At 37.3% G+C, this 20,746-nt stretch overlaps 1 non-coding gene across 1 annotated transcript; it reads right to left on the bottom strand.

The window, feature by feature from the left end:
• Nucleotides 1-8,041: 8,041 nt before the first annotated feature.
• LOC141698944 (small nucleolar RNA R71) lies at nt 8,042-8,148 on the bottom strand. Its single transcript, XR_012565440.1, has one exon. It is a non-coding gene; the product is annotated as a small nucleolar RNA R71 (small nucleolar RNA).
• Nucleotides 8,149-20,746: the final 12,598 nt, after the last annotated feature.

The following is a 20,746-nucleotide window of genomic DNA, read 5'->3' as shown; positions in this document are numbered from 1 at the left end:
TTTGTTAAAGACTTTGCGAAAATAGCTACGCCATTAACCAAGCTGACTCGGAAGAATGAAAAGTTTCTATGGAACAAAAAATGTGAAGAGAGTTTTCATGAATTGAAGAATCGACTGGTAATCGTACCTGTGCTTGTATTACCAGATGATCAAGGAGACTTCGTCATTTACAGCGACGCTTCCTATCGAGGACTTGAATGCGTATTAATGCAGCATGTCAACGTAATCGCGTATGCATCTAGACAACTAAAGCCTCATGAACAAAAATATCCAAGGCATGATCTAGAACTAGTATCTAATATATTCGCGCTGAAACTCTGGAGACATTATCTTGATGACGAGAAATGTGAAATCTACACGGATCATAAGAGTTTGAAATATATTTTCACGCAGAAAGAACTAAACATGAGACAACGACGCTGGCTAGAGCTAATCAAATACTACGACATATCAATCAACTATCATCCTGGTAAAGCAAATGTTGTAGCAGATGCACTGAGTCAAAAGGAAAGATTGAATATGTTAACATCTTCAGAAGAATTGATCAAAGAATTCAATAAATTGGAAATTGAAGTTCGTATTCCAGAAAGCTCCACTGAAATGAACTACGCAATGACATTCCAACCAGGATTATTGGAAAAGATAAGAAGGTGTCAGGAGGAAGTAATGGATCATGAAATTGACAATTTGACAGGAGAAGAAATTACAAGCCAGGAAGATGACAAGGGAATCTTATGAGTTGATTCAAGAATTTGGATACCCAATGTACAGGAACTAAAGGCAGAAATTTTGCGAGATGTTCATAGTTCAAGATATTCAATTCATCCCGGAAGCACGAAGATGTACAAAGATTTGAAGGAAAACTTTTGGTGGCCAAACGTGAAGAAAGAAATAGAGGAATGGGTCAGTAAATATTACACGTGCCAACGAGTCAAAACAAAACATCAATGTCCCAGCGGATTATTACAACCACTGGATATCCCAGAATAGAAATGGGAACATCTAGCAATGGATTTTATAGTGGGACTTCCACGAACCAGAGCAAACCATGATGCAATTTGGGTTATCATTGACAGACTAACAAAGTCAGCACATTTTCTCCCGATCAACGAGAGGTTTTCGCTTGACAAGTTAGTACATCTATATCTTAAGGAAATAGTGATGCGCTATGGAGTGCCTGCATCCATTGTACCTGACCAAGATCCACGTTTTAATTCGAGATTCTGGAGACAATTTCAGGAATGCCTTGGTACTAAATTAAACATGAGCAAAGCTTATCATCCACAGACAGACGGGCAAAGTGAAAGGATGATTCAAACAATTGAAGATATGCTATGTGTATGTGCCATAGATTTTGAAGGTAGTTGGGACGAACACATACCGCTAGTGGAATTATCTTACAACAACATCTATCATGCCAGTATTGGAATTCCACCTTATGAAGTCTTATATGGAAGGAAGTGTAGATCACCTACATGTTGGGATGAAGTTGGAGAACGCAAAATTCTAGGTCCAGAACTGATTCAGCAAACCCAGGAAAAAGTAGAGCTTATCCAAAAGTGACTCGAAGCAGCACATAATCGACAACTTAAATATGCAGATCCAATCAGGAAGGATGTGGACTATCAAGAAGGAGAACATATATTGCTGAAGATATCACCATGGAAAGGATTAACTAGGTTTGGCAACAAGGGCAAGTTAAAACCACGATACGTTGGTCCATTTGAAATTTTGAAGAAAGTCGGAAAAGTTGCATACGAATTAGCCTTACCGCTCACATGCAACATATCCATAATGTATTCCATGTGTCCATGCTTAAGAAGTACAATCCTGATACAAGGCATGTAATAGAATATGAGCCGATAGAGCTTCAAGCTGATTTGTTATATATAGAACAACCAGTAAGAATTTTAGATCGGCAAGAGAGAGTATTGAGAAATAAGTTTGTACCATTAGTAAGAGTCTTATGGAGGAATCCCATGGTTGAAGAGTCAACCTGGGAGCTTGAAAGTGAAATGTTAGAAAAGTATCCCAAGTTATTTTCCTAGCGATATTCTGAGGATAAAATTCTAATAAAGGGGGAGGATGTAACGAACGAGAAATTACGCTTGTATTATATCTTAATAAATATTATTTATGTGTTTTGTTATATCATTAAGTGTGTTGAGTCATAAAACCCTAGTTGTTATGTGCTACGTGTATTCTGTTTCGGTCAGATTGTGTTCTGGACAATTATCGGGTATTTTACTGTCAATTAAATGTTTTTATATCAAAGGTTGTACAGACCAAACAGTGTTTTAATAGCCTAAAATTTAAATGAAATCATTGGTCTTATTTTTCCAAGTATGGCCTATACCACATCGATATTCTGAACATCCAGACGTTTTACAAATTTTCTCGCTTCGTGAAAAATGACATTTCCGGTCCCCTTCGGGTGTCAAAACCCCCACAAAAATCACATTTTTATTTTTATAGGATCATGAAATTATCAAATATCATTTTTATATTATTCATAATTTTTTGGAATTTTTGGCATATATTTTGTATTTATTGGATATTTAAAAATTCAAAATTAATACCCAAAAATTATAAAAATTGGGGCCAATTAATTTTATTAGATGTATAATTAGGGCCTTAATTTTATTTAGGAATATTATTTCTACTAGTATAAATAGCTGATTAATTGCTAATTAATTATAAAAAAAATCAGAAAAATCAAGAAATTGTAGTGTTGGTGAAGAACATCTCAGGAATTCAAACCAAGATTTCATAGTGATTCTGTTGTCCAAATCTCACATGTGATTAACCAAAATGAAGCTTGTGATCTCTACTTTCTGGTAACATCATCAATTTCATGTTTTGATGCTTGGATTTTGATTTCGTAATTTAGGATTCATGAACTGAATTTGGGGGTTTTTAATTGTGGGGTTATGGCATGAAATTGATGGTTGGGATAGCTTCATATGACTGTTTATGATTGATTTATGCTATGTCTTGCATCAAACGATTACTCTAATTAGTTGTTCTTATTTTAGGATTTATGTGCATTTTTAATTAGTTCGTTTTTTATTTTTCATTAATTTGAGATTGTTTTGATGATAGGGTTTATATTGTAGGAGTTATAAGCTTTATTTTGAACTATTATTTGTAATTTTTCATGTATGAAATCGTTAGTTTAGATTTTGGCCAGAAATTTCTGTGATTTGGTCGGAGAAATCGTTCCAGGGATTATTAGACTGTGATTCTAGTGTAGTTATGTTCCTGGTGAAATTTTGACTGAAAACCCATCCAGACTCTATCCAAACAATACTGTTATGACCCTGAATGAGGCTCGCCGGAGTCTCGTTGTTGTTCTTCGAGTTTCACTGGAGAAGAAGACTGGAGGATCGTCGAGTACGGTGGATGTGGGGTTTATGATGCTGCAAATGTAGGGGATACACTCGAATAACTGATTGTACAAAATCAAGTCGATTAGACTCGAATTAGGTTGCCGGAAAACTGGGTTTTGGCCGCCGGGTTTTAACCGGTCGGCGAACCCGAACTGTTCTTGAAGATCCGGTGTCAACCCGGTGGTTGACCCGGTTTTGATCTTCAAAAACCCAACTCTAATTTCCTGATTTTTGTTTCTGGATATTTTATTATATTTTATTTTCATAAATTCAGAAAATTAGTTTCTTTTATTTTAGAAAATCCAATAAATAATATAATTAATTATCTGATTTATTTTATAAACAATTATAAACTATTTTCTTATTTCAGAAATAAAAAATTTATTTATTTATTTATTTATTATTTATGTGATTATTTATTAATTACTTGTTATTTAATTAAATTGATTACTTATTTTATAATTAGTCAGTTTAATTGAATAATTTGTAATAAATCCTAATTAATTCTAAAAATAAGGGAAAAATTATTTTAAGATATGATAATTCATAGATTATTATTAAAAATATAATTGAGGTTTAATTAATTGGCAATAATTAATAATAATTGATTAATAATTGATTAATTCTTGTTTATTGCGTAATAATTAAACCGTTTATCCGATTTAATTGAAACAAAGACCCTTAGACTCAGAAAAATGTCCCGATTCCATTAAAAATAGTTATAAATCATAATTTCTTTCGAGAACGAGTGAGCTTATGATACTTAATCATTTACAAACCCTATTATTAATAAATACGAGTCCAATAAATCCCGGAAAAATAGGAATCGAGTCAAATACTGTTTGTTAATGTGGATATAGGTCTAGTATCGATTCTAAAAATAATTATAAGCCTAAATTAATTATGTGCCTTACATGCTATATGATTTACGTGACTACTTGAACTATATTTGTTAGATAATTATATATGAGTTGAATAGAATCATATGGGTAGACGATAAGGGCTACGTGGTTTCAGTCTGAGATACGCGTACGGTGTAAGTCAACTAAATAAATGTCTTTCCTTGATAGAAACACTACCAATAAGGCGAATTAATTCGGAGATAGAAAGCTGTAAAGTACCTGAAGCAGGGCGTATACTAGGCAAGTATTTCCTCTATTTTAAGTTCAGAATAGTGAATCGTTTTCAACTTTCCATGACAGTTATACCTTGATAATTCTTGTTCAAAAACACTGATACACAATTGTTGTTCATTTATTTCTATTTCATTTCGATTCCTGATTTCTCCTAATTCGTTGAATCCTTTATTCGTATTTGAATAGTTACATATACACATATATATATATACTCTGATATATTCCGATGTTGGGATACATCGAACGCATACCGATTGATTCAGATGTTAAGGTATGGACTTGATGCTTACGATGCGAGCCGGGTATGAACCGGACCCTTGATTATTAGGCCATAGTGCCTGCGTACCCTATATGTTGATGGGTCTATGTAGTTGGGTATAGATCTGCGCTATATTCTAACTGATCAGCAGGTTATAGTGCATATGTTGGTTTTTGTGTCTAGTCTAGTTCATTTGGTACTCGCCAGTAATGGCTTTCATTGTTCATTACAGAAACAGATGGTTGTTTAACCTAGCAGATTACCGGTTCATTTATCTTCCTCTCTTTACTCTCTATATATATATATGTTGCAAGCTTGTTGAACAATTTTGGCTCACCCCTATTATTGTTATTCACCTTGTTTTTCAGTGAAATCTGAGAATTAAGCCCATCCGAACCCGAGTAGTCAAAGAAGCGGGTCAAGCAGCGGGACCCTCTGGCACCAAGAGTGTTTATTCCAATTCCAGAAGAGAGTTTTGAAATGTCAGAGTAGGTGTAGAAGTATAAGTTATAGTTATGGTTTGAATAAAAAGGAACTTAATTTAAAAATTTATGTAGAAAGCTGGTTTGTAATAAAGAAGTTTTGTAAGACAACTTATTTAAGTTCTTGTAATAAGAATTGGTAAGTTGTTCTTGTTTTCACACCTTAACCTTAAAAGATCCTGAGTAGTAGTAATAAGGGGTAATTATATGTTTATATTACTATTGTACAGGTTCAGTAAGGTAGTTAGTAATAGTAATACCCCAGATCTATACCCCGAATTTGGAGGGTGTTACATTCACTATCCACTAAGTCTACTACCAATTATGATATTCAACAAAGAATTCATTAATTGTAAGACTCCATGGAAACTGAATTATGCCCAATTATGCTACACTCATGATTTTAATTTTAGTGAGTTTTTCAGAAAAGGAAATTTAAAATATCTCACCATTATCAAAATCTCACCACTATCTTGTGATAAAGATATTTACAAAAATTGTCAACAAATTTACTCAAGTATGTAGTGCTACATAACTCACAGTTAAGTGGCACTTATATCCACTTATAACGCTTCGTAAAGCTTTGAATTGATGTTTTGTACTCAAGTTCTTTGTATTTTTGATGTGTTTCTTATGTATTTTTGTAGTGTTTTTGTTGAGTGGCATTTATGACACTTTAAAATGCTTTATTAAGCTTGGAATTGATGCATTTGTACTTAAGTTGTTGTTGTTTTAATGTGTTTTCTAGTGTTTTTGCAGTTCAGGCATTATTCTAAGAATCAGGTGAATTAGCATTATTTTGGTGCTAATATGGTGTTAGGATGATGTCCAAAGAATAAAGTTCGGGAAGCCAACTCAATTGCAGCAGGAATTAAAGAAAAGAAGAAGTTTTTCCAGAAGCACGGCGCGCCCGCGCCGGTCTAGCGCGCGCCCGCGCCGGTCTAGCGCGCGCCCGCGCCCAATCAACACAGGGACAACGCGCCAACGCTGATGAAGCGCGCGACCGCGCCGAGTCGGGAGAATTGAATCCTGATTCTACTCAAATTCTAATTGGAGGACTTCTACTTGCATGAGCTGCTATATATACTTAAATAAAGGACGTTTTCCAAGGAGGGACGTACCAGAGCACAAGGATAGGCGTAAGAAGACCGTTTTAGCATGATTCAACAAAGACGAAGAAGATCTTGTTTTTACTTGTGAATCTTTGTTCTAAGTTGTAACTTGAACGCTAGTTTTCTTATTCGTGAACCTTACTCTTATTTCGTACTTGGTTTTATTATTTATTCAGTATAAAGACTATGTTTATTATACCATGCTTTCATCGGAACCCACGTTGATGATGAGTCTGATTATGGGCTAATCGTTATCGTGGGGTTCTAGCGGATTTACTTATGGATTTCTTTAGTTAATTTCTTTCGATGCCTTAGTGTGTGGTGATTGTATGATAACCTAGTATTAGTTGTGCTTATTCATCTAATGAGCGTCGCGAACTTATAAGATAGCGTGTTAATGTTTAATGAAGCGACAGTGAATTTAAGGATTTAGAACTTGACATGCTAGCATAGGCTCATGTGTTATTGTTATGCATGATTCGTAGGTAATTTTAACCATCTTACTTGCCCTGTGTAATCATGATAGATAACTTGTGCTTTAAACCATTATTTTGTCAAATTCTATAGACATATAGGGTCTCAATATAATTGGTGTCTATTCAGCTTCTATCTCTTTTATGGATGTCTTGTATTATGTTATTCGTACAACGAAAGTAGGCATTTAGCAGTTTCGTGTTATCTGATTAGTGTCATCACCATTGAGGTTAAGAAAAATAAGGCTATTGAATGAAGTATTTAATGAAGTTAGAATCCCGAGTTTGTCTCATATAATATACAACTCTCTTTACTCTCTTAGTTATAATTGTTAGTTTAAATGGTACTTATAATCAAAACTCCAATTTATTATCGTCTTAGCATTGAATAATAACCATATCATCGGTGCATAAGTGCATAAATTATATAGTTAACAAAGCTAATCTCTGTGGGAACGAATTAGAAACAATTATATATTACTTGCGAACGCGTATACTTGTGTGAATTATTAGCGCGTATTTAGCCCTAACAAGTTTTTGACGCAGCTGCTGGGGACTGCAGTGTTGACTTTTAGTTTATGTGTTTGTCATCAGTGATCGTTAAATTTCATTAACTTGGACATTGTTACTTACCTACTCTTTTTCTTATCGTGTTTCAGGTACTCTAGCGATCGTGTATGCATACGCGTTCGCGAGCTCGTAGGAGAATTCTGAATAAAGACGAGGAAGAAGTTGTAGAGGAGCGAAGGGAAGATTTTGAGGACGAAGAGAAGCTGGTAGAAGAAGAAGAGAAAATTGAAGAACCGCCTTTGTTAGAGATGGGAGATCAAGCAGATAATACTAAGGCTTTGATGGACTATTCTAAGCCTAAGATCAATAATATTCAGTCAAGCATCATCAGGCCAGCCATCGCGGCTAACACTTTTGAGATAAAGTCGAGCACGATTCAGATGATACATAACTCAGTTCAGTTTGGGGTTCTCCTACTGAAGACCCAAACATGCACATCAGGGATTTCATCGAAATCTGCGACACTTTCAAGTTCAACGATGTGTCTGAAGATGCTATCAAGCTGCGACTATTCCCATTCTCTTTGAGGGATAAAGCAAAGTGCTTGTAACATTCTCTACCACCAGGGGTATATCACCAGATGGGATGATCTTGCTCAAAAGTTTCTCACTAAAACAGCTGCAATCGGGAATGCTCTTACTCAGTTTGCTCAGCAAACTGGTAAATCTCTGTGTGAGGCTTAGGATCGATATAAGGAGATGCTATGGAAGTGCCCACACCTTGGCATGCCTGATTGGATGATTATCAACTGTTTCTATAATGGTTTAGGTGCACAATCTAGACCTATGCTCGATGCAGCATCTGGTGGAGCCTTATGGGCTAAAAGCTACAGTAAAGCTAATGAGTTGATTGAGCTGATGGCAGCCAATAAATATCATAATCCTATACAAAGAATGTTGCAAAAAAGGGTAGTAGGAATTCTGAAAGTGGATCAAGCTACTGTTATAGCTGCTCAACTTCGAGCTTTGACGATGAAAGTGGACTCTTTGGGTAATTATGGAGTTAATCAGATCACTAGTGTTTGTGAGCTTTGTGCGGGGGCACATGAAACTGAGTAGTGTGTTACTTCTAGCAAATTGGCTCAATTTGTGAGCAACGTTCAGAGATCACAACAACAAGCTCCAGCCACTTATCATTCGAATAACATCAATCATCCTAACTTCAGTTGGAGCAACAATCAGAATGCGATGCAATAATCTTATCCGCCATACACAGCAAAGCAGTATAACCCTCCTTGGTTTCAGAAATCACAATATGCCCCGAGGCAAAAACTTCAACTTCAGCAGTTATCTCAAGCTAATGAAAAATCTGAACTAGAGGAGTTGAGGCTTATGTGCAAGAGCCAAGCTGTTTCTATCAAGACCTTGGAGAATCAGATTGGGAAAATTGCTAATACATTACTGAATCGACAACTTGGCACGCTTCCGAGCAATACTTAAGTTACATGCAAGAAGGAAGCTAAGGAGTGTGTTAAGGTAATTACATTGAGGTCTTGTAAGGTTGTGAATCCCGAAAAAGCTAAGGCTCTAAATTCTGAAGTAGAGGCTGAAGAAGAAGAAGTGCATAATGAAGTAGAAATGGAACCGAGGAAGACTACTTTAGAGCACACTCCTCCTGAGGGTAATACAGGGGAGAAACAGATCTATCATCCACCTCCTTTTCCTAAGAGGCTACAGAAGAAGAAGTTGGATAAGCAGTTTGCGAAGTTTCTGGAGGTGTTCAAGAAACTTCACATCAACATACCTTTCGCTGAATCTTTTGAGCAAATGCCTAGCTACGCGAAGTTCATGAAAGGTGTTATCTCTAGGAAGGTGAAGTTTGATGACTTAGAGACCGTTGCTCTCACAGAGGAATGAAGTGCGGTGCTGCAACCGAAATTGCCTCTGAAACTTAAAGATCTTGGAAGTTTCACTAATCCTGGCACCATTAGAAATGTGGCATTTGATAAGTTTCTATGTGACTTGGGAGCTAGCATCAATTTGATGCCCTTGCCAATCTTCAAAAAGTTGGACTTGCCTGATCCAAAGCCTACATACATGACTTTGCAGTTGGCCGATCGTTCTATTACATATCCGTGAGGTATTATGGAGGATGTCTTGGTCAAGATGGATAAAATCATTTTCCCTGCTGATTTTGTAATTCTTGATTTCGAGGAGGATAAGAAAATTCTCATAATCTTGGGAAGACCTTTTTTGGCGACTGGCCGAACCTTGATAGATGTGCAGAAAGGTGAGCTTACCATGCGAGTGATAGATCAGGATGTGACTTTTAATATGTTCAATGCCATGAAATTCTTTACAGAAAATGAGGAGTGTTTTAAGGTGGAGATGGTCAATTCTGTGGTTAATTCTGAACTCGATCGATTGCTAAGGTCTGATGCCTTGGAGAAAGCCTTGTTGGGAAATTCCGATAGTGAAGATGACGAAGGTGATGAGCACTTGCAATATTTGAATGCTTCTCCTTGGAAGCGGAAAATGGATATGCCTTTTGAATCTCTTGGATTGGAGGAGCTGAAAAGTTCTCTGAAGCACCTCAAGCCATCTATTGAGAAAGCTCCTACTCTTGAGCTTAAGCCTATACCTGAACATTTGAGGTATGTGTTTTTAGGTGATGCATCTACTTTGCCTCTTATTATTGCATCTGACCTTTCAGGTAGTGATGAGGGGAAGCTTTTGAGAATTCTTAGAGAATTCAAATCGGAAATTGGTTGGACTATAGCAGATATCAAGGGAATCCGCCCTTCGTATTGTATGCACAAAATTCTGCTAGAAGAAGGAAGCAAGCCTACTGTTGAGCAATAGAAAAGGCTAAATCTGATCATGAAAGAGGTTGTGAAGAAGGAAATCCTCAAGTGGCTAGATGCAGGGATCATTTATCCTATTTCTGACAGTTCATGGGTGAGCCCAGTTCAGTGTGTGCCAAAGAAAGGTGGTATCACTGTGGTAGCAAATGAGAAGAATGAGCTTATTTCTACACGAACAGTCATGGGGTGGAGAGTTTGCATGGATTATAGGAAGCTGAACAAGGCTACAAGGAAAGATCAATTCCCTCTTCCTTTCATTGATCAGATGCTTGATAGATTGGCTGAGCATGATTACTATTTTCTTCTGGATGGCTATTCGGGATATAATCAGAATTGTATCACTCTAGAAGATCAAGAGAAGACTACATTCACATGTCCTTTTGACACTTTTGCTTTCCGAAGAGTTTCTTTTGGGCTATTTAGAGCGCCAACCACTTTTCAGGGATGTATGATGGCTATCTTCTATGATATGATTGGAAATAATGTAGAAGTGTTCATGGACGATTTCTCCGTCTTTGGAACTTCTTATGACGAATGCTTGCACAATCTTGGGTTAGTGCTGAAAAGGTGCGTTGAAACCAACTTGGTTCTCAATTGGGAGAAATGTCATTTTATGGTGCGCCAAGGCATCATACTTGGCCACAAGGTTTCTAATAAAGGTCTAGAGGTGGACAAGGCCAAGGTGGGGGTGATCGAAAATCTTCCTCCACCAATATCTGTTAAGGGAATTCGCAGTTTCCTTGGTCATGCGGGTTTCTATAGGCGATTCATCAAGGACTTCTCGAAGATTTCGAAGCCATTGTGCAATTTGCTAGAGAAAGACGTTCCTTTCAAGTTTGATGATGAGTGCCTTGCTTCTTTCGAAACATTGAAGAAAAGTTTGATTACGGCACTGTCATAACTGCAACTGATTGGTCTGAACCATTTGAAATGATGTGCGATGCAAGTGAATATGCAGTTGGAGCAGTTCTTGGGCAACGCAAGAACAACATATTTCATGTAGTCTACTATGCTAGTAAGACTCTTAATGCTGTTCAACTAAATTACACCACTATTGAGAAAGAACTTTTAGCTATCTTCTATGGTTTTGAGAAATTTTGATCTTATCTACTTGGGACGAAGGTGACAGTTTTCACTGATCACACTGCAATAAATATCTCGTCTCGAAGGACTTGAATTTTAGGTTGATTCGATGGGTTATTTTACTTCAGGAGTTTGAATTAGAGATCAAGGACATAAAATGGACTGAAAATTAAGTCACCGATCATCTCTCGCGTTTAGAGGATCTAATTGCCACTTCACAAGATAAGTCCTTGATTAATGAATCTTTTCCCGACGAGCAGTTATTTGGAGTGTAAGTAGAAGAACCGTGGTTCACTGATATTGTGAACTACCTTGTGAGTAACGTTATGCCTCCAGAGTTGACTTTCGCTCAAAGGAAGAAGTTTCTACATGAAGTGAAGTGGTATATGTGGGATGAACCATTTCTTTTTTGCCAAGGAGCTGACCAAATCATCAGGAGATGTATTCCTTATAGCGAAACGGGGGGAATCTTGTGAGATTTCTACTCAACATCTTATGGAGGACATTATAGTGGAGAAAAGATAGCAGTTCGTATTCTTCAAGCAGGTTTTTTTTGGCTAACTTTGTTTAAAGATGCTCATCAGTTCATTTTGAAATGTGATCGATGTCAACATATGGGTAATATGTCTAAGAGGGATGTGATGCCTCTTAATGTGCTTCTCGAAGTCGAAGTCTTCGATGTTTGGGGAATTGACTTCATGGGGCCATTTATCTCATCTTGTAACAATCAGTATATCCTGTTGGCGGTTAATTATGTGTCAAAATGGGTTGAAGTTAAGGCGTTTCAAACAAACGATGCGAAGGTAGTGCTTAATGTTCTTCACAAGCAGATATTCAGAAGATTTGGAACTCCAAGAGTCATAATTAGTGATGAGGGGTCGCATTTCTGTAACCGCAAGTTCACGGCTATGATGCAAAGGTATAATATGAATCATCGCATTATGATGGCTTATTATCCTCAGACGAATGGTCAAGCCGAGGTATCTAACAGGGAGATCAAGCGTATTTTAGAGAAAGTTGTTTGTCTATCAAGAAAAGATTAGTCTTTGAAGATTGATGAAACTGTTTGGGCGTATCGAACAGCGTACAAGACTCCGCTAGGGATGTCACCGTATTAGTTGGTTTATGGTAAGGGGTGTCATTTACCGGTGGAGCTAGAGCATAAAGCTTATTGGGCTTTGAAGAAATTGAATCTGGATTTGGATGCGGCTGGAAAGAAGAGGATGCTTCAATTGAATAAGCTCGATGAGTTTTGACTTCAAGCTTATGAGAACAACAAAATGTATAAGGAGAAAGTCAAGGGGTGGCACGATCGGGGTCTAGTGCTCAAATCATTTGTGCCGGGGCAACAAGTGTTCAACTCTCGTCTCCGTCTTTTTCCTGGAAAGTTGAAGTCAAGATGGTCATGGCCGTTTGTTGTCAAAACTGTGTTTCCACATGGAGCGGTGGAGATTTTTGAGAATGATTCGGGCCAAGCATTCAAGGTAAATGGTCATAGGTTGAAGCATTACTATGGTGACACGGCAACCCGCGAGGTGGTTAGTGCCGTTTTGTTGTCCGTTTGATCTTCAGTTTCTATGTCACGCTAACGACGTAAAGCAAGCGCTTCTTGGGAGGCAACCTAAGTTTTTTGTACATTAGTAGGTAGAGGAAGCAAGAAAAAAAAGAGAAAAACACAAAAAAATCAGAAAAACAGAAAAATTCAGGGCCAACTTCAGAAGCCAAGCGCGCCCGCGCTGATCTAGCGCGCGACCGCTCTGGAGTTACGGAAACCAGGCGCGCCCGCGCTGACCTAGTGCGCGACCGCGCCGATTTGGAAGAAGTTACGCACGCCCGCGCTGGTCTGGCGCGACGCTGGAGTCCCGATTCTGAAAAAATAAAAGGCAGTTTTGTGAAGAGAAAATCAGGATTTTTAATACAAAATCAAATTTCTACCCGAATTTTACTCTCCCACATTCCAAATTTCCCTCTCCAAATCAAACCCATTATTCCCACTATTCCCATAATCAAATCCCACTTCTATTCGATTTATAATTCTCTTTTCACCACCTATAAATTCTTACACTTATACACAAACTTCTTCTCCACTTCACAAATTCTCTCTCAAACACACAACTCTTATTCTCTCTACTCAATTCCAATGGCACACAAGAGACAAAGAACGCAAGTAAGCAGCAGCACCACCGGTTCTTCTAGTGCGGGTGGTGTAAGGCCAAGGTTTTCTACTCTCGAGGCTGAAGCGGAGTATATGAGGCTTCTCTCAAAGCCTATCATCAAGGAGCGAGCTTTTCTGCCATCGGGGAAGGATGGTAAGCTGTTGGAGATGATTCTTGAGATGGGATGGGTTCCTTTTTGCGAGGCACCCACTACTATGCCCATGAGTGTTGTTCAAGAGTTTTATGCTAATGCGAAGGCGGAGAAGAATGGCTTCGCGGTGGTGAGGGGGAGGAATATGGAGTACAGTGATGATGCTATTAGGAGGGTGATTGAGCAGCCTGCGAGGAAGCCCGGGCAGGACACTTGGAACGATAAGACTCCAGAGGACTTTGATCTGGATCTTATTGTTGCTATACTATGCATGCCTGATACACACTGGAAGATCAAGAGGGGCACTAGTATTCTACATTCCCGGCTTCTAGCATGAACAGGTTTGCCCATGCATGGAATGCGTTTATTTGTGCTAATATCATTGCATCTTCTCATGTGCATGAGATTACTATGGAGCGTGCACAACTGTTATGGGGCATTCTTCAGGGCAATTATGTGGATCTTGGGATGGTGATTTATCAGGGTATTATGAAGTTCTTGAGGGGGAGTACCACAGGGTCTATACCGTATGCGTCCATTGTGACGAAGTTGTGCATGGAAGTTGGTGTTTATTGGCCAACACATGAGCAGTTGCAGATCCCGAGTGCTCCTATTGACAGCACCACTTTAGCAATAATGCAAGATTGGGATGGAGGCAAGCCCGATCTGAAGGGGCTTGCTTATACTTTTGACAATCTACCTTGTGGGAGGCCAGCTGCTGGGGCCACTCGGGCAAGCAGGACTGCTTGGAGATCTCAGCTAAGATATGAGGTGGGGCCATCGCAGCAGGTGCGTGAGGAGGAGGAAGGAGCTGATGTTGGAGCTGACATGGGCATGACGCAGTATAGGCATCTGGCTAGGAGGATGGATGTGATGCATGACATTCACAGCAGGTTTGTACGTGATCTAACCCAGACATTGGGGACAACTTTTACAAACACAGGTGTTGACATCCAGTGGCCAGTATTTGGTGAGGACTCCGTGTATCCACCTCTGGACACGCCTGACACTCCACCCGTTGAGAGCGAGGATCCTGATTCTGATTAGGTATGCCTGATTCCTTACTATTACCTTCACTGAGGATAGTGAATATTTTAAGTTTGGGGGTAGTAGTTGAAGGAATAAGTTTTGTGTGAGTCGCATATAGTTTGCATATTCATGATAGTTTAGTTCATATAGTTGCATTTGCCATATAGTTTTTTAATTTTTGGTAATTTTTATAATAGTTTGTTCATATAGTTCATGCATTTGCATTATAACATGATCCCATAGATGATTTTTCCTATTGACTTGTGATATTGATGCTAGTGTAGTGATGTTGAGTCCTATCGAGTTGATTTGCATGCTAGAGATGCTTGTATTATACTAAGTCTTATAAGTTGCTTGAATGCTAGATCATGATCAGGGTTTGTTTTTTTTCAAAGTTTAATCGCTTGTTTATATTTAAAATTTAGGATATTCTCCTAATAATTAAATAGCATGGATTTTTAGAAATTGGAGTAAAAGTTGGATTTCACTGCTAGTTATTGTGGCTAGGTTGCAAATGGCTAGTAGCTGGCTCATATTTATATGAGTAGTCTAGGGTTGAACGAGATGGAGCGAAACACACTCGTTCAGAAATTATGAAAAGAAAAGAAAAAAAGGAAAGAAAAAAAAAAGAAAAAAAAAGAAAAAGAGAAAAAAATATAATTGATCACGAGTGGGCTCTTTAGTACTGGTGTTATTAAGTTCTTAGGGGATTTTTGTGCCTAGTGACCTAAGGCTTTTATAGTCTGGGATCCGCTAACCTAACGCTCGATACATGGGTACTATTGTATAAGTCTTTTGTGGACCTCACTCATTTCACGATCAAATAAGCATATTTGTGTTGTTTTATTTGAATAAAAGCATGAATTCATATAAAACTCCAATATAAGAATTGAAATGTTTTAAGTTATTTTGAGTCTAGCGTTTTATTTTATTTATAACCTTGCGATTGCCTTGATGAGTAGTGAGTCATGATTATTGATCTAATCGCGATAGTATATTTGTAAGCATTTGCACACACGCACGTCTCTAGTTTATAAGTTTATTTGTATGGTTTGATTGATCTTTATGCGAGTAACTGCATTTGTTGAGATGTTCCTTGTTGATTGGTTTAGTTATTCTATTGGGATCGTTGCATTCATGCATTTTTGTTTCTTGTTCTTTAAGTCTGTTTATGCTTGAGGACAATCATCGATTCAAGTTTTGGGGTATGTTGAGTGGCATTTATGACACTTTATAATGCTCTATTAAGCTTTGAATTGATGCATTTGTATTCAAGTTGTTGGTGTTTTAATATGTTTTCTAGTGTTTTTGCATTTCAGGCATTATTCTAAGAATCATGTGAATTAGCATTATTTTGGTGCTAATATGGTGTTAGGATGATGTCCAAAGAATAAAGCTTGGGAAGCCAACTCAATTACAGCAGGAATTAAAGAAAAGAAGAAGTTTTTCTAGAAGCACGGCGCGCCCGCGCTGGTCTAGCGCGCGACCGCGCCCAATCAGCAGGAGGACAGCGCACCCGCGCTGATGAAGCGCGCGGCCGCGCCGAGAGAATTGAATCCTAACTCTACTCAAATTCTAATTTGAGGACTTCTACTTGCATGGGCTGCTATATATACTTAAATAAAGGATGTTTTCCAAGGAGAGACGTACCAGAGCACAAGGAGAGGCGTAAGAAGACCGTTTTAGCACGATTCAATGAAGACGAAGAAGATCTTGTTTTTACTTGTAAATCTTTTTTCTAAGTTTTAACTTGGATGCTAGTTTTCTTATTCGTGAACCTTACTCTTGTTTTGTATTTGATTTTATTATTTATTCAGTATAAAGACTACATTTATTATACCATGCTTTCATCGAAACCCACGTTGATGATGAGTCCGAATATGGGTTAATCGTTATCGTGGGGTTCTAGTGGATTTACTTATGGATTTCTTTATTTAATTTGTTTCGATGCCTTAGTATGTGGTGATTGTATGATAACCTGGTATTAGTTGTGCTTATTCGTCTTATGAGCGTAGCGAACTTATAAGATAGCGTGTTAGTCTTTAATGAAGCAATAGTGAATTTAAGGATTTAGAACTTGTCATTCTAGCATAGGTTCATGTGTTATTGTTATGCATGATTCGTAGGTAATTTTAACCATCTTACTTTCCCTGTGTAATCATGATAGATAACTTGTGCTTTAAACCATTATGTTGTCAAATTCTATAGACATATAGGGTCTCAATATAATTGGTGTCCATTCAACTTCTATCTCTTTTGTGGATGTATGGTAGTATGTTATTCGTACAACAAAAATTGGCATTTAAAGTTTCGTGTTATCTGATTAGTGTCATCACCATTGCATGCAAGGTTAAGAACAATAAGGCTATTAAATGAAGTATTTAATGAAGTTAGAATCCCATGTTTGTCTCATATAATATATAACTCTCTTTACTCTCTTAGTTATAATTGTTAGTTTAAATCGTAGTTATAATTAAAACCCCAATTTGTTATCGTCTTAGCATTGAATAATAACCATATTATCAGTGCATAAGTGCATAAATTACATAGTTAACCAAACCCAGTCTCTGTGGGAACGAACTAGAAATAATTTTGTTAGGAATATATGTATTAGTTTGATGATAAGTTAAACAAAACACTTAAGTAGAAATCTAGTGTTTGTAGCCTCAACGGATAAGACCATCTTGGCTATCCATTGATGGAGTAGCTTTACTTAGAAATAGGTTTAGTATTGTAGCACATTTCAGTCTCTGTATTTAAGTTATAATTCTTAGAAGTTGTGGGAAATTATAAGTCATGTTGACTACTAGTGGATATGCAAATAGGAGGGCTAATTGTAAATATTTCATGCCTTGTAATTTTGTGTAAATGAAGAAGTATCAACTGATAAATTAAAGGCCTTCAATGGATGAGAAACAAAGCTTCAACAGATGTCTCTAAAGCTTCAACGGATAACATCCATCAACGGATGAGTGCATCAATGGATAAAGCTTCAACTGTTAAAGCATCAACGGATGTCACTAAAGCATCAACGGATAAAGCCATCAACGGATGATAGATTCAGCGAATGCTTGGTTCCATAGCAGTTGATAGTGATAATTCATAAGCTGACAGAGGCACATGGGTTGACAGAGACAATTAGAATGTGGTAGCCTCTTGGAGGAATCAAGAAAAAGCACCATTACCATTCTGGTGCAAACAAGGAAGTATTCAAAGATTCACAGATTATCTTAGATTGCATTGGATAGAGAAATGAAGAAGAAACATGTGAAGAACTATTTTATAATTGTATTTTATCTTTGTCTTCACTTGTGAACTTGGTGATATATAAACCAAGTTACAGCTAGTAATTAGATGTGAATTTTCCAGAGCTGTTTAGAAAAATATAAAGAGAAAATCATCTAGTTTGTACTAGGAAGCAGTTGTGATCAATTCTTTGTATCACAGATTTTCTGAAATACACATATCTGGTGGAACAACAAATCCACCAAAAAAGTTTTTAAAGCCTTTGTGTTCTTTACATTTGTGTCTTGAATATACATCTGTCTGCACCTGCTCAAAGCAATTCATACACATCTGTTCATCATACACTTAGCTTTTGAAACTGCTCAAAACTTGAAAAAGTTTTGAGATTTACATTCAACCCCCCTTCTGTAAATCTCATTGTTAGTTCCTTGGGAATAACAATTGGTATCAGAGCTAGCTATTGACATACAAAGAGTTTAAAGATCTATTCTACTAATATCATGAGTAAGAAAGATATTAGAGTGAAGATTCCAATCCTGGAAAGAGATAATTTTCATCACTGGAAAGTGAAGATGCATCTACATCTTCTCTCTCAAGATGAAAGCTACATCAACTGCATTGAGAATGGTCCTCACATCCCTCATAAAGTGGCCACAGCTGCCACTGCCACAGTTGCTGTTGGACAGTCTATTCCCAAGCCAAAAGCAGAATGGACTGATGAAGATATTGAAGAGGTTCACAAGGACAAGAAGGCCATGAACATTCTGTTTAATGGCCTAGATAAAGATATGTTTGATAATATCATTAACAACCAAACTGCTAAGGAAATTTGGGATATTGTACAACTTATCTGTGAAGGTACTGAACAAGTTAGAGAAAACAAAATGCAGCTTATCATTCAACAATATGAATATTTTCATTCTGAAGAAGGAGAATCTTGAATGATACCTTCAATATATTTCAGAAGCTATTGAATGGATTGAAGCTGTATGGCAGAGTGTACCAAGTCAAGGATTCCAACTTAAAATTTCTGAGGTCTCTACCAAAGGAATGGAAGCCTATGACTGTTTCACTAAGGAATTCTCAAGATTATAAGGACTTTACACTTGAAAGATTATATGGAATTTTGAAGACCTATGAACTTGAGATGGAGCAAGATGAGCTATTGGAGAAGGGAAAGAGAAAAGGTGGATCAGTTGCACTTGTAGCTGAAAATGAGAGAACTGAAGCCAGGAATGAAGTAAAGACAATGCCAAGTCTCAAAATTGACACAAGCAAATCAGAATCAAGCAAAGGAAAGGAGCAAGCAGCTGAGGTTGAAGATAATTCCAGTCAAGATGACTCTGATGATGTTGATGAACATCTGGATTTTCTGTCCAGAAGGTTTGCAAAATTGAAATTCAAGAAAAACACTAGAGCCACAAAGCCAAACAAGAACATGGTGGACAAATCTAAGTTCAAGTGTTACAACTGTGGCACAAGTGGACACTTTGCAAGTGAGTGCAGAAAGCCAACTTTTGAAAAGAAGAAATTTGAGCAAGTGGATTACAAAAAGAAATATTTTGAATTGCTCAAACAAAAGGAAAGGGCTTTTCTGACTCAAGAAAATGATTGGGCAGCTGATGGAGCCAATGAAGATGATGATATGGAGTATGTCAACTTAGCCCTGATGGCTAATTCTGATGAAAATGAAACTAGTTCATCAAGCAACCAGGTAATCACTACTGACCTCTCTCAGCTTTCTAAAAATGAATGCAATTAAGCTATAAATGATATGTCCAATGAATTATATCATTTACGTGTTTCCTTTAAATCACTGGCTAAAGAGAACACAAGAATTAAAGAGAATAATTTGTTTTTAAGTGATAGGAATGTTGTGTTAGAGGGTAAGGTAATTGAGCTTGAAAAGATTAAAATCAAATGCTTATCTGTTGAGAGTGAACTAGAAGAGTCTGTTAAGAAAGTAGAAGTTCTTTCTAGACAACTAGAACGTGAGCAAGAGGTAATCAAGGCCTGGAAAACATCTAGGGATGTTAGTGCTCAAATTGTCAAGGTTCAATGAATTGAATACTCTGTGAGAATGCCTTGAAGAAAAATAAAAAGAAATAGAATTAATTAATGGACTGTCAACGGATGTGGAATCAACGGATGATGAAAGTCATCCGTTGAAGGAAGAAAAGGAGCATCTGTTGAAGGCTCATCAATTGAAACAGGCAAATGATTCTAAAAGGAATAATTTGAAAAATCTCAGTAAGAAGTTTGGTTCAACTTCCAAGAACTTTGTCAAAGAAGAAGCTAGCACATCCAAAGATGCCAATAAGGTAAATATAGGACACATGACTTTAGATCAGTTGAAAAATAGGCTTAAGTTGGTTGAGGATAAAAAGGAAACTAAAAGAAAATCTAATAGAAATGGGAAGGTAGGGATTAACAAACACAACAATTACACACCTGATAAGTATGCTTCTAGAAAAAGTTGTGTGCATTGTAGTAGTGTTAATTATCTATCTGCTAACTGCAAAGCTGTTAAGAATGCTCCCATGCCTTTAACTCCTTCCATGCCTAACATGTCTATGTCACCACTGTATTCTATGCCTGTTATATCTCAACAGAATCCACATGCACATTTTGCAAACATGCCATATGTTAATAATCCTTAATTTGCTGCATTTAGTATGCCTCAAATGCCATACAACATGCCTATGTGGAATAATATGTTTGCACAATCTATGCCTTATCAAATTCAATCAAATGTGCTAAATGATTCTGTGACTAACCCTACACTTCAACCAACTACATCTGAGATCAAGGTTGACTCAAAATTACCTAAGTCAAAAGGTGCAGGAAGTGTGAAATC

Source organism: Apium graveolens, chromosome 11 (genome assembly GCF_009905375.1).
Source record: "Apium graveolens cultivar Ventura chromosome 11, ASM990537v1, whole genome shotgun sequence".
Lineage (NCBI taxonomy): Eukaryota > Viridiplantae > Streptophyta > Magnoliopsida > Apiales > Apiaceae > Apium > Apium graveolens.
This window is presented reverse-complemented; position numbering and strand designations above follow the sequence as displayed.